The sequence below is a fragment of the Anabrus simplex genome, chromosome X (assembly GCF_040414725.1).
Source record: "Anabrus simplex isolate iqAnaSimp1 chromosome X, ASM4041472v1, whole genome shotgun sequence".
Lineage (NCBI taxonomy): Eukaryota > Metazoa > Arthropoda > Insecta > Orthoptera > Tettigoniidae > Anabrus > Anabrus simplex.
This window is the reverse complement of record NC_090279.1, coordinates 153,737,440-153,750,439: the sequence shown is the minus strand read 5'-3', so window position 1 is coordinate 153,750,439 and position 13,000 is coordinate 153,737,440. Positions and strand designations below refer to the sequence as shown.

The 13,000-nt window shown below is 39.4% G+C and overlaps 1 protein-coding gene across 1 annotated transcript in view; it reads left to right on the top strand.

Annotated features, from left to right (window-relative positions):
* Positions 1-13,000, top strand: part of LOC136885894 (zinc finger protein 12) — an 85,938-nt gene that overhangs the window by 21,392 nt on the left and 51,546 nt on the right. The window lies entirely within an intron of this gene.

The following is a 13,000-nucleotide window of genomic DNA, read 5'->3' as shown; positions in this document are numbered from 1 at the left end:
TGATTATGCATGTAAGTTGTATTCACTTCCCATACGTTTCCACTGTATGTTATACTCTGCTTTATCCTTTGCTTTAGCCAAAGTTTAATTTAGTAAACCTTGTTGTGTTTTAAACTACATCTGTCTTGGGTTATTGCCTTTCTATACTGGGTTTTATTTGTATAAGAGGCACGGGTCCAGTTCCTGACCGGTCATTAGTCAGTTTCGACCACTCCACGGCAATTTTTTGGTATTTTTGTGAAATCATATTGTGTTTGTTACTTCTTTGTAACGTTGAATGATGTGCGTTTGTGTTTTTTTTTTGCTATACTTCATTAGACCTGAAGGAGGGTAAGTGTTGGGTTGACTGTTGAAACTGTTGCTATGCTTCGGGGGCACGCCAGAAACAGCAACAAGTGATCATTTGCCTGTCTCCGCCAAGGCAGATCGACCAACGCCGGGCTGTATGCTATTTCATTCATTGGACAATACAGCCAATCAGTGACCCCCCACTGTGGCAGCCCAATAGGTGAACAGCGCACCGTATGCTGCACTACCATTGGCCGAAGAGCAGCCAATCGGCAATACCCCCCTCCACCATGGCGGTTCATAGCCTGCACTATACATCGAAGTGGAATTCTGACACCACTCCATTCCACTGAGAGCTTCATAGCCATGGAAATCATTCGTAACCCTTGAAGATGCCAAACGCGGTCTTCGGTGAAGTGTCGGGACAGTCATATGCTCCTAAACCACGGCCTACAATTCCGGAAAATACGAGGGGCATACTATATTGTTTTATACTTTATTTTTTGTACGTCTGCGTATGGTTCACATTTCACTTTTGAAGGTGGTGACGTGTAATTGGTGTCTTGTTCCACCGTTTGGTAGCAGCACACGCACAGAGGCCAACGAATGCACTTGTCATAGCCATTTCATAACACTGTCAGTGTAGGAGCAAACAACATGGAAAGCAGCCATCAGAGACAGCACTATACGACTTGGTTCCTATGGAAAGAAGGCGTGACCACTGCAGAAATTCATTGGCGCTTGATGCCAGTCTGTGGAGAACATGAACCTTCAGGGAAAACAGTTTACAACTGGGTGGAAGGTTGGAAAACAGGGCTCATGGTAATGGAGCCTTTTCTCATCACCAGTCGCAAGCCTAGTCATGAAGTCGACCGGTTCTTGATCATGGCGTTGCAAAAGTTCTCTACACACGTCCACACGCCTCTGCTTTTCATCTGCAGACATGAGTCTAGGCACCCACGTGGATGATACCTTCCCCAACTGTAATTGGCCTTGCACGATCCGCTGCAGGGTGTTTTGGCTAATTCCCGTGGCTGCCTCCATTTCCGTAAATGTGATGCATTTGTTTCCTTGGATGGCCTGTTCGACCCAGCTATGTTGGCTGGTGTTGACACTGTCATATTCCTTCCAGAACTGGTTTCCCTGTCCAACAATGTGCGCCTGTTTTCCAACTTTCCACCCAGTTGTAAACTGTTTTCCGTGACGACGCATGTTCTCCACAGACTGCCACCAAGCGCCGATGAATTTCTGCAGTGATCACGCCTTCTTTCCATAGGAACCAAGTCGTATAGCGCTGTCCCTGATAGTTGCTTTCCATGTTGTCTGCTCCTATGCTGACAGTGTTGTTATGAAATGGCTATGACGAGTGCATTTGTTGGCTCCTGTGCGTATGCTGCTACCACAGGGTGGAGCAAGACACTGGTTACACGTCACCACCTTCAAAAGTGAAATGTGAACAATACCTGGACGTACAAAAAATAAAGTGTAAAACAATATAGTATGCCCTTCATACATTGTTCTCTCCATTGTTCCCAGAGTCTACCTGTAGGTCTTTTCCATACCACCTCAGTCTCAATTGTTCCTCTCTCTCTGCCATTCTGCATATACCTAGAGTTTCTCGTATTACTGTATTTCGTATTCGGTCCTGTCTTGTCTTGCCCAGCTTACTTCTTGTAACCTTAAATGGTGTACACATGCACAAAAATTAAAACATAATAATAATAATAATAATAATAATAATAATAATAATAATAATAATAATAATAATAATAATAATAATAATAATAATAATTGTCATTAAAAGGAGAATGATAATTTTCAGACCAGATCAAATAACACCGAACACACACACACACACACACACGCGATAAATTCAGGAAAACAGCAGAATATAACTACCAGGTTAGGCAACATGACAACTAAAGGAATGGAGATGGGGAAGCGGTTGGGACCATGAGAAGGTATTGTGTTGCTGAGGAAACGAAATTAGCGGTGATTCAATTTGATTACTATGTTTACTGAAATAAGAATAATCAGAGAACGGCATTACAAACGGGTCAATCAATGACACAAATAAAAATTAACACAGCCAATTTAGAAGGCGTCATCATACCAAAATTACAAGTTTCACGGCGGTGAGTTTAAATAACGTAATGACACAAATTAAGATTAACACAGCAAATTTAGAAGGCGACATCATACCAAAATTACAAGCTACACAGCGGTGAGTTTATATAACATACAGAAAAATTAGAAATATTATAGTCTAATACATTTAAGAGAAGTAGCACACGCCCACAAATCACATCTACATGTTAAGATGTAATGAAAGAAGGAAAAGGTGAAAATAATTAACATCTTAACACAGAGCCTGTTCAGGAAGCAACCTTTTCTAAAACACTTCAGAATAAAGAGCTCATCCTGAACGAGAGTATGTTAAGAGGAAACTGTACTACGAGAGGCAAACCCAAGGGAAAATTAAAGTTTACGTACTAATACAATTTCAACCGAAGAAAAGGGAAATGCCTCTAAAACGAATATGACTAGTTGCAAATGCTAAGTCATGTGAAATTAAATTTGGCAAATGGGAGAAATCCCGGGGAAACTCTGGAGGTAAAGAATAATTAAAACTACATTTGAAAGTTAAAGGTCCAAAACAAGAACGAGATAGTGCTTACTTTGGAGGGCTGGGAGACCCATCAGAGTGAAGAGACAACTTCACCTTCGCTGGTCAAAACAACAAGATAGAGAGAACAAGCTTGGCCCTGGCCAAGTGGCCAGCGACCGGAAATGGTGAAATCTCAAAACAACCAATGAGCGCACCCACATTTCTTACATTCGCCAATAGGAAATGTTTTTATTTTGGCTAATAAGGGCCCACATAAAACTGCTGACCAAATACCGAGCGTAGCTTCGAGAAATTTCCAATTTGATGCAATCGGAAATTCCTCAAAGCATCCTACTGGACCTGGCACGTGCAATTACACCGTGCCTCAAAAGTTATAAAGACCATATTTTTATGTAAAAAAATTTATCTACATATAATAAAATTGCAGAAAACCAACATCCCTAAAAATCTTCACATTTTTCCCTTAAAACATACATACAACAAAACAAAACATTTTTCACTTAAAACACACATGAAAAAAGAACTTCTTTTAAAAATATTATACACAGTCAATCTATGAGGGTACACATTTTACACATAGTCAGTCTTGAGGGTAAAACAATTCACCCATTTTACCACTATTACACTTCCTAAGAATTTTATTTCACTCCTGTGCATTTTACTTTCCTTCTGTTTACGTCATTATTCAAGTTTCAGCTCCATTTGTCAAATTTCTAGAAAGTAAGTTCTTGTACATGATTTCCTTGCATTGTATGTTTTTTCTGCCTCTAGTGGTTGGTTCCCTTTGAACTGTTACACCTGCTCTTCCATTCCTTGATGCTTTTATAAGGACAACAATTTTGCTTCTTTCCTTGTTAATTTTCATTCCCCATTCTTCAATCACTTCATTCCATATACAAGTTATAAATTTCATATTGGGGTCCGTATTGAACTGCCTATAAGCTCATGAAAGAATTATCTCATTGAAGTCCACCTTTTAATACACTTTGTGATTTATTAAAAATCAAAATCGAAGTTACATGTTAAAATATCAGGACATATTCTGCCTGTTTAGAAAAGGTGGACTTCTACGAGACAATTCTTTCATGAGCTCATTCCATATGTTCTTGCATTCTTCAGCTTCCTCTTCACTTTTGCCTAACAGCACAATGTCATCAGCAAATAACCATAGTTTTAGTGTTCCTGCCCCCATTCCTCTTTTAGATTTCTTTGAGTATTTCACCAATGATAACAATGAATAAGAGAGGTGATAGTATACTCCCTTGTGTCTGTCCTGTTAACAAGTTTGTGGTTGCTATTAAACATGCCATATCCCTTACCATTATTTACTCCCGAGACCCTCAATAAGCTCAATATTGTGAGTCCTTACTCAACTGCCCTTCTCCAGCATCAAAGATTACAATTTCTTGTCCCTCCTTCAATTCATCTGATTCTCTTCCTTCTGATCGAACATCCAAATCGTGCATCTCTGCTGAACAATAAGACATCAGGCAAGAATGCCATAGATACTGGTCCCAGTTTTATTGTCAGAATGGAAGAACTTTTTTTAAAATCATATATGGGAATTAGAAACTATTCCTAAGGAGTGGCAATCAGCTCTTATACATCCTATCCATAAAAAAAGAGGACAATAAAGCTGATGTGAACAAATACATAGGTGTATTTCTTCATTCAATGCGACCTTGAAGTGATTTTTTGACAGGATTTTATAGCATTTAGCAGATTCTGCTGTGTTGAGGTGAAACCGATATCATATTTGTTAATATGTAACTCAGAATAGTAAATACAACAAAAATGTACACTTACTGTTAACTTTGGACACAGTATGAAAAGAAAGACACTCGGTATGAAACCAATATATTAAGGAACCTCCTCAGTTAGAACATCACAAATTAAAGGCAGTTTTCAATGCAATCATACGAGTCAATAATGTGCTGGTTCTCCACGAACTCTGAGGCGTTCATGAATGCAACGGGCATGCCCTGTGCCAAATCATTGAGCATTTCTTGAGATAAACAGTCCCACTCCTCGATGGCAGCATCTTTTAGGTCCTAAATCATTAGTGATGGATGTTGACGGTTAGAAATCACTTTAAGAAAAAAGAAAAGTCCACGTATGCACTATGCAGATCATGTCCGGGGTATACGTTGCCTAGTCCGTTCTAGAGATTGTATTTTTGAGAAAAATCCATGCATGCTCTATGCAGTTCATGTCTGGGGAAGACTTGACCTAGCCTGTTCTGTGGACCCACCCGCCCCAGGTGTCCATTCACAGCTGCTGCATGTGGACAAGCAGTATTATCCACATTGCCAACTTCCAAAAATTGAAAAACTGTACAGAAATTCAAAATAACCATATTCTTTATCGTAAAACTGTTCAGTACTGATATTCACCCAAATACGCTAAAATTTAATAGAATGCGTGCAATAATATCATGTAGTATTAATATCAAATAGGAATACCTTACTGAAACATATTACTAGAAACAAGAAAATGGAGCATATACACTTTACCCTTTCTTCACATGTTGGATCAGAATGCAGCCGCTTCCTATACTGTCTGTACTCTCCTACAACTGCCTGTACTTCTCCTTCCTTCTGGGTGTTTTAACAGAAAATTTTTATTTCTTGGGTGTCAAAGGACCTGCTTTATTTTTGGAATCAGAAGTTAGCCACATCTTTACTTATTTAACATTCAAAATAAACGCCAAAGAAAATACTGTAGTTTATCGCGTAATTCACCCCCCTTTTTTTTTTTCGAAAATTTTTTCTTGAAAACACTAGGGAGGGAATTATGCGAGTGGTGCTTCTAGACATTCAGAAAGGAAGGGAAACGATGTATTAGGTAAAAGTTATATTTACGGTAATACCGGTATGTGAAAAAAGTGGTACCTACTGGTATTTATTTTCAATTAACACAAAAGAATACCACGGTTTTTCTCTCACTATTCTGCGGCCTCACTTTCGTCACTATCATCACTATTTTCAGGCTCAGATAACACATCATCTTCTTCATTTTCACTATTACACAACATGTCTTGCTCGGAACCGTCAATGGCACAAGAAATTCCAGTTTTTTAAAACTCTTCTTAACAATATGGACAATAATTTTCTCCCACGCCCGGGAGAGGGAATTATGCGTGATATTAATAAAATCATTTTTAGTGATGAAAAATCGTAGGGGAGGGAAATATGCGAGGGGGGGGGAGCTTATGCGATAAAATACGGTAATATATACTTAATTAATACATAGTAAGCTGACCAACAAGATATTGAAGCACTACATTGTCACACAAAAAAATTTGTAAGTACATCACAATATTCTTCATAAGTCTGATGAAATCACGTAATCCATAAGATTTACAACTAGACTCTGCACTGTTACATGTTTGATGTTACACCACACTTCACATTGGTTAAGAAACGATTGACAGATTTCGGTGTGGGCTGATTCGAGAGTGTGACTGTGAACAAATATACAATACGAGATCCACAGTTGATAAAGTTTGAAGAGGTGGAGTGAGATAGAAAAATCTCACGTGCCAGACTATTCACGTGCTTTGTTGGTTGATCTGAAACCAGCTCAAAGGGGAGTCACAATATTCAAAGCTTGGAAGTCTGCTGGAGAAATGGAGGCCGTGTCATACACGTCCAGGAAATGAGGCATGTTCAAACAGGAGAAAAAAATAATTTTGCATACAAAATCTGTATATTTCCAATAATAAAATTAAAAATTTTGCAGAACGTACGGTAGGCAACACTGATTATCATCCTGTAGAGCTCATCTCATACAGTCTCTGCAAAAACCACTTACTCTGTATCAGAGAATGTTGTGTTCATACACTGTAGGCATTGTGTTTCATTGAATGTAAAGCTGTGGCGTACAGTGGCCGAACATGATACCTGTCCAGAATAGTGCTGAACCTCCAAGCTGTTGGCAACGTTTTCCTCTTGCCCTCCATATGCACAGAGTTTTGTCATTAGGGTGTACCAAGCAAGTTGGCTGTGTGGTTAGTGGCACACTGCTGTGAGCTTGCATTCGGGAGATAGTGGGTTCAAACCTCACTGTTGGCAGCCTTGAGGATGATTTTTCCATGATTTCCCATTTTCGCACCAGGCAATTAATTAACGCCATGGCTGCTTCCTTCCTACTCCTAGCCCTTTCATATCCCATCGTAGTCATAAGACCTATCTGTGTCAGTGCGACGTGTAATGGTAATTGTGAAAAAAAAAAAAAGTCATCAGGGTGTAAACCCATTTGCATTTCATCAGTGAGCAATGTTCTGGACCATTGATCTTGTGTCAAAGTCTGATGTGTCTTAGCCCATCGAACGCGAGCCACCCTGTGATCAGTTTAAAGGTATTAACATTAAAAGTTCCACCTTTACAATACTTACAAAAGCTTTTATTCTTAAAGCAAAAGTTACAATTACATGTTTCGTCTCTCTTGGGGACATCCTCAGCCTAGCAGAGAACAAAAGTTAAATAGTAAAATTAGCATAATAAGAAAAAAGGTGTTCTATACATGTTTACACAGAATGAAATTTACATGGTCTTAGTGTGCCATTTGACAACAAAGTGGTGACGTGAAATCCATTTGAAACATTCCATTGTTGTTCAAGTATAAAAGAATCTTACGTTTGCTGACACAGAGGTTGAGAGAAAAGTCATGACTAGCAGTTCACTCTTGGTTCTATGCTGCTATTCATTGAATGTTAATATCTGTTTAAAGTGCTCAGAGTTGACAATATGAGCTAAACATGTCATTTTTTACTTGTAACCACCCTGTGATATTGAAGTGTAGGACTCCTGAATGTATTCTTGAATACAGTCCCCCATCATGGAGTGCATTGTGCACAGTTTGAGTACTTACAGTACCGATAATTCCTGCGGCATCTTGAAGCTCGTGGCACAGAGTAGTAGCTGTGCATGTTGGGTGCTTGCGTGCAGATGTGGGTATATATCAGTCTCAAGCTGCTGCCATTTAGCGTAGGTGGCCCGTGCTATTCGATCTAATGAGTGTACTTTGTGAGGATTGCGGAAAGAATTGGCAAATATTTGAATGAGTTTCAGAGGGTGAATTTTATAACTTTTTCCACAACCTGAAGACAGCACTTTGATTCTCATGAACATTGCTGGCAACGTCAACTTGTCTCATGTTCTGTTGATGTGATCTGCCACAGACAGTGTATGAGGAGGCATTTTTAGAGCACAGTGCTTAGAAGCGAGGCACACTGACAAGCTTGCCTGGATGTCACTTCAGTTCGAGTGTACTGGATTTGTTCACCAGATGTGAGTTGATTGCCCCTGAATATGAAGAAGGCAGGTTTAAAACAATACATGTACTATCCAACTACATATGATACAAAAATATTATTTATTGGTTGGTAAACTGCAAACTTGCTTGACATTTTTTGATGATTGTATTTTTTAAGATTGAAGAACGAATTGGTAAATATTTGAATGGGTTTCAGAGGGCTTATTCTGGCAAAATGACAAGTCTTGCAGAAATTTTTGTACTTGCCTTCTGAATGTATATTTTTTTTCTGTGAATCAAGTTTCTTGACAAACAGGGTAATCGAAAGGAGGTATCCAATGTCATTGCAGTCCAGACAAAACTGCCCTTTTCTTAATTCCAGTCTTTCATGTTTGATGGATAACGGAGATTGCCCTAATGTAATCTGTGGGGTGATCTCCTGTGTAGCCAGTTTGGTGCAGATGGTTGTTGTTGTTTCTTCAGAACTCCTCGAATTAGGTGTTGGGGATTCGGAAGAGTGGTCACTTGTGCTGCTAGAAAGGTTTTTGGCAGGATCAGAATATATAAGCTGAATATATATAATTTTTGGTAAAATCTGAAGCAATTTCTTTTCAATTTTGATGCGGTTAATTTATAATTGTTAGGTTTTTCTGTCTGCTGAAACTATGCTTGGAAGGAGAGAAAAGAAGAAATCATTAAGATAAGTTCCAGATTTCAAATATTTAAACAGAAATACACATAAATGTTTATACATTTCTAAATATTTGAGTGTGATTTGACAGAATCTGATGATATCTTGTAAGGCAATATCTCGGTGAAATTTGGTGAAAAGGATGTAAAAACTCCATTATTTTAAAAACATTTTAATGATGTTCATACCTTGTGCGTTCCTTTTTTGTTTTGTTTTATTTAAATATCAGCCATTTGAAGCCCTTAGTGGCCATTTATTGACCCTGCTTACGTGGGTGTTGCCTCACATTGTCATTATTCTCATAAATAATATCTTTAGTTTTGTTTTTCATAGATTCACCAAAACATGACAGTAGCAACGTGAAGACTATACTATCTCCACAGGTAATATGTAAAATAATGCCTGTGTATCAAATACTTACTTTGAATGATGTTTTGGAATGCTCCACAGTAGGTAAAACACAGAATGCCAATGAATCAATGCATAGTGTAATTTGGGCTAAGTCCCCGAAGGAAGTGTTTGTGTCAAAGAGAAAACTAGAGATTGCTGTGACATCAGCAACTGTTGAATTCATCATGGGTTGTGAAGCAAGTGAGAAACTAAAAACTAGTGTTAGCAGCTCAGGACAGATACTTAGTGTAATGAGGGACAAGCTTAGACTTAACCACAGTGGAGTGTCTGGACGACAAGGGTTCAGAACAGCCCGAAGGAAACTAAAACTCTCAAAGCTGCTAGTGAGACCAGGAAGGAGGCAGCAGAGCGTCCAACATATGGTGTTGGGGAGTTTTAAGTCAACTAGATTCAGGTACTAAACTATTGTTCATCTCTAAAATTTCAATCTCATTTTTCTCAGAATTTCCCCCCCCCCACTATTTTTCAGGATGCAAAATGCTCCTCATGCCACAAGTTTCAACAAATCTACTTGAAACTCAGGATAATTTCAGATACAACAGAATAAAAAACTGATATGCAAATTTTATAATATATGCAATAGTTCAGGAGCAATTGTTTTTTTCATCATGATCATTATAAAATATAAAAATTCAGTTATGCCTATGTGAAATAATTTTTTTTCTCTTAGTGTAATTAAAATTTGTCAAAACCCACACATCACTTCTTTTAAATTAGCATTTTAAAACTTTTAAAATTTTCAGCTAAATCTGTTGAGCCATTTGGCCTGAGGAGCATTTTATAAATACGTCTGAAAGTTTTAAAAATTTTGTTTAATTTTTTGAATATCTCAAAAACTGTTGTTGATAGAAACTTGACTTTGTATGTTGTATCATATTGATACCGACATAAAATGATCAAAATTCTTAGGTGAAAGGATGAAAATTGTGGATTTTAGGATTTTCACTGATGTATTGCCTTAAGAACGAAACATGTCAAAAAGTTATAGAATATACTGTATATTTGATTGTTGAGGGTTTGCATCCGTTAGCTTCCTGCATGAAGAGTGAGGAGTGGTCCACTCAGCATATTCGTACCCTTATCCTACAGTTCTCACATCTAGATTGGAGATCTGTCGAGATGGCCTCTCAATGAATGTTGAAGACGGCCCTCCCGGTGAAGCTGAGAAGCAGAACCGAGCTTGTCAGCAGGCTGAGAATAAATTGAGTTTGATTACCTAGTTGTTCAGGGACCGGGCGAGTTGGCCGTGCGCGTAGAGGCGCACGGCTGTGAGCTTGCATCCGGGAGATAGTAGGTTCGAATCCCACTATCGGCAGCCCTGAAGATGGTTTTCCGTGGTTTCCCATTTTCACACCAGGCAAATGCTGGGGCTGTACCTTAATTAAGGCCACGGCCGCTTCCTTCCAACTCCTAGGCCTTTCCTATCCCATCGTCGCCATAAGACCTATCTGTGTCGGTGCGACGTAAAGCCCATAGCAAAAAAAAAAAAAAAAAAAAAAAAAAAAAAAAAAAAAAAAAAAAGTTGTTCAGGGAGTATAATTTAAGACTTCGCACTTCTGCTCGCAGGCCGTGGGAATCCCCAAGCGAGCGCTGTATGACTTGTGTCAAGCTTAGCATGATAAGAACTCTTGACAGCTGACGCAGCAGTTTGCTATTAACTATTGGACTTTTAAGCTGTGTTGTGAGGTTACTACAAAGGTTGATCAAATATAAACAGGATTTTTGTTCCTGAACATCAACAGTTGGTAGGACTGGCTCCGCGCTTCTGTTATGCCTAGGCGGGACCGTTAGGAGTGGAGGAGTGTACTGTTAGTAATTTCCCGCCATTTCGTCAGTAATGCTCACGATATCGGAGCAACAGGTGCACCCCTCCACTGTGCAACGCATAATTATAAATTTTCTTGCTCGTGAAGAGTCACTGTTTGGTGAATTACAGTTTGGTGATCAAACATTGTCAAGGACACGTGTGTTTGCTTGGCATGAAAAGTCCAAGGAGGGCGAGAACGTGTAGAAAATCAGCAACAGGATCTCCGTCCTTAGACCAGCATTACAGACGAAAACATTCGTGCAGTTAAAGACATTACCGATTGTCACTTGTGACGAAACATGGGTCCACGACTACTCTCCCGAAGCCAAACAAGCCAGTAAGGAGTGGCAGAGGAAAGGGGAGGCAACACCAGTGAAAGCGAGGACTCGACTGTTAGCTGGCAAGGTTCTTTCAACCGTTTTTTTCTCGATCTGTGAGGCATTTTGCTGATTGATTTTTTTTGCAAGAGTGACGCACAATCAATGCTGCTTACTACTGTGAGCTGTTGAACAAGGAGAGGGTTGCATAACGCCGCAAAATACGAGACCAACCGGTTCGACAGGTCATCTTCCTCCACGACAATGCGCGGCCCCATACTGCAGCTCTGTCTCCAAGCTATAGGAAATGCAGTGGACTACACTTGATCATCCTCCTTACAGCTTGGACTTATCGCCCTGCGATTTCCATTTGTTCGGACCGATTAAAGAAGCTCTGGGAGGACAACTATTTGAAGATGACGAGAGTGTGGAAGACTTTGTACACAACTGGCTGGTGACACGACCCTGTTCTTTTTTGATGAGGGCATCAAAAAGCTGCCCATAAGCTGGGAGAAATGCATTCCCAAAGCAGGAAACTCTGTGGAAAAATAAATTGTAATTGCCTTGTGTTTTTCAATACATGAATTTAAATAAAAAATAAAATCTTGTTTATAATTGATCCCCCCTTGCATCTAATGGTTAAGTACACTACATCTACATCATCATCATCATCATCATAACTGGCATGACAGCCCTCTGAAGAAGTTTTCCCCATCCTTTCCTGTTGAGTGGAGATCTCCCCCAATTCGTTTTAAAGAGGTCAGGCTAGCTGTTTTCTTCAGATTTCGTAACACAAGCTTTTTACAGATTGGGTCGTTAGCCTAATGCCAACCCCCAGCAATACTGGAGGGCAGATGTTTTCTTTCAAGATTGTCTCTCTTAGTTGGCGGGTTCCCATTTTGAAGCGTTGGGAACTCTCTTTTTCACCCTTACATGACTTAGCTGTCAACACACAGTGTACCGGTTGCCCACAGCGTGGACGTGTATGAATCAGACTTGGTTGGAATAAATGGCATTTCGTGTATTTTATTAGTACACTTCCATCAGCAAGAAGTGAACCCACAGAACCACGTACTACCCCTTCAGCCGTTTTAAGTACAGTACAGCGTACGGAATACTTTTGGTCGAGTGTTATTTGCACAAGAAGGAGTAACCTGTTAAAATGTGGCTTCAAAAATTCTGCAGACAGTTTCCCGGTTCTATAGTACTATCAAAACCTTACATGCAACAACCCGTTACAAGTGGCCTACTACTGGTTCCGTAACTAACACAGCGAAGGAGTGCAGCTCTCACACAGGAGAGGTTAGAAGGCAAGACTGCAAGTCACTCCACATAAGTTGCTGCGGGGAGTAGCTCAGGAAACTGGTATTTCACATTCGTCAGCATTACATTTACGATCTTGTGGACTCATTCACAGGTGAGTTAGGTTTAATTTACTAGTGTATCTGTTTATTTATTTATTTATTTATTTATTTATTTATTTATTTATTTATTTATTTATTCTGAGCCTTTATATAGCTGGTGAGTTCATTTTAGTTCATTTTCTTTAGATGAAATCGTGCCGCTTGTTTGAGACGATTATGTCCGCTCAGCATTGCGGG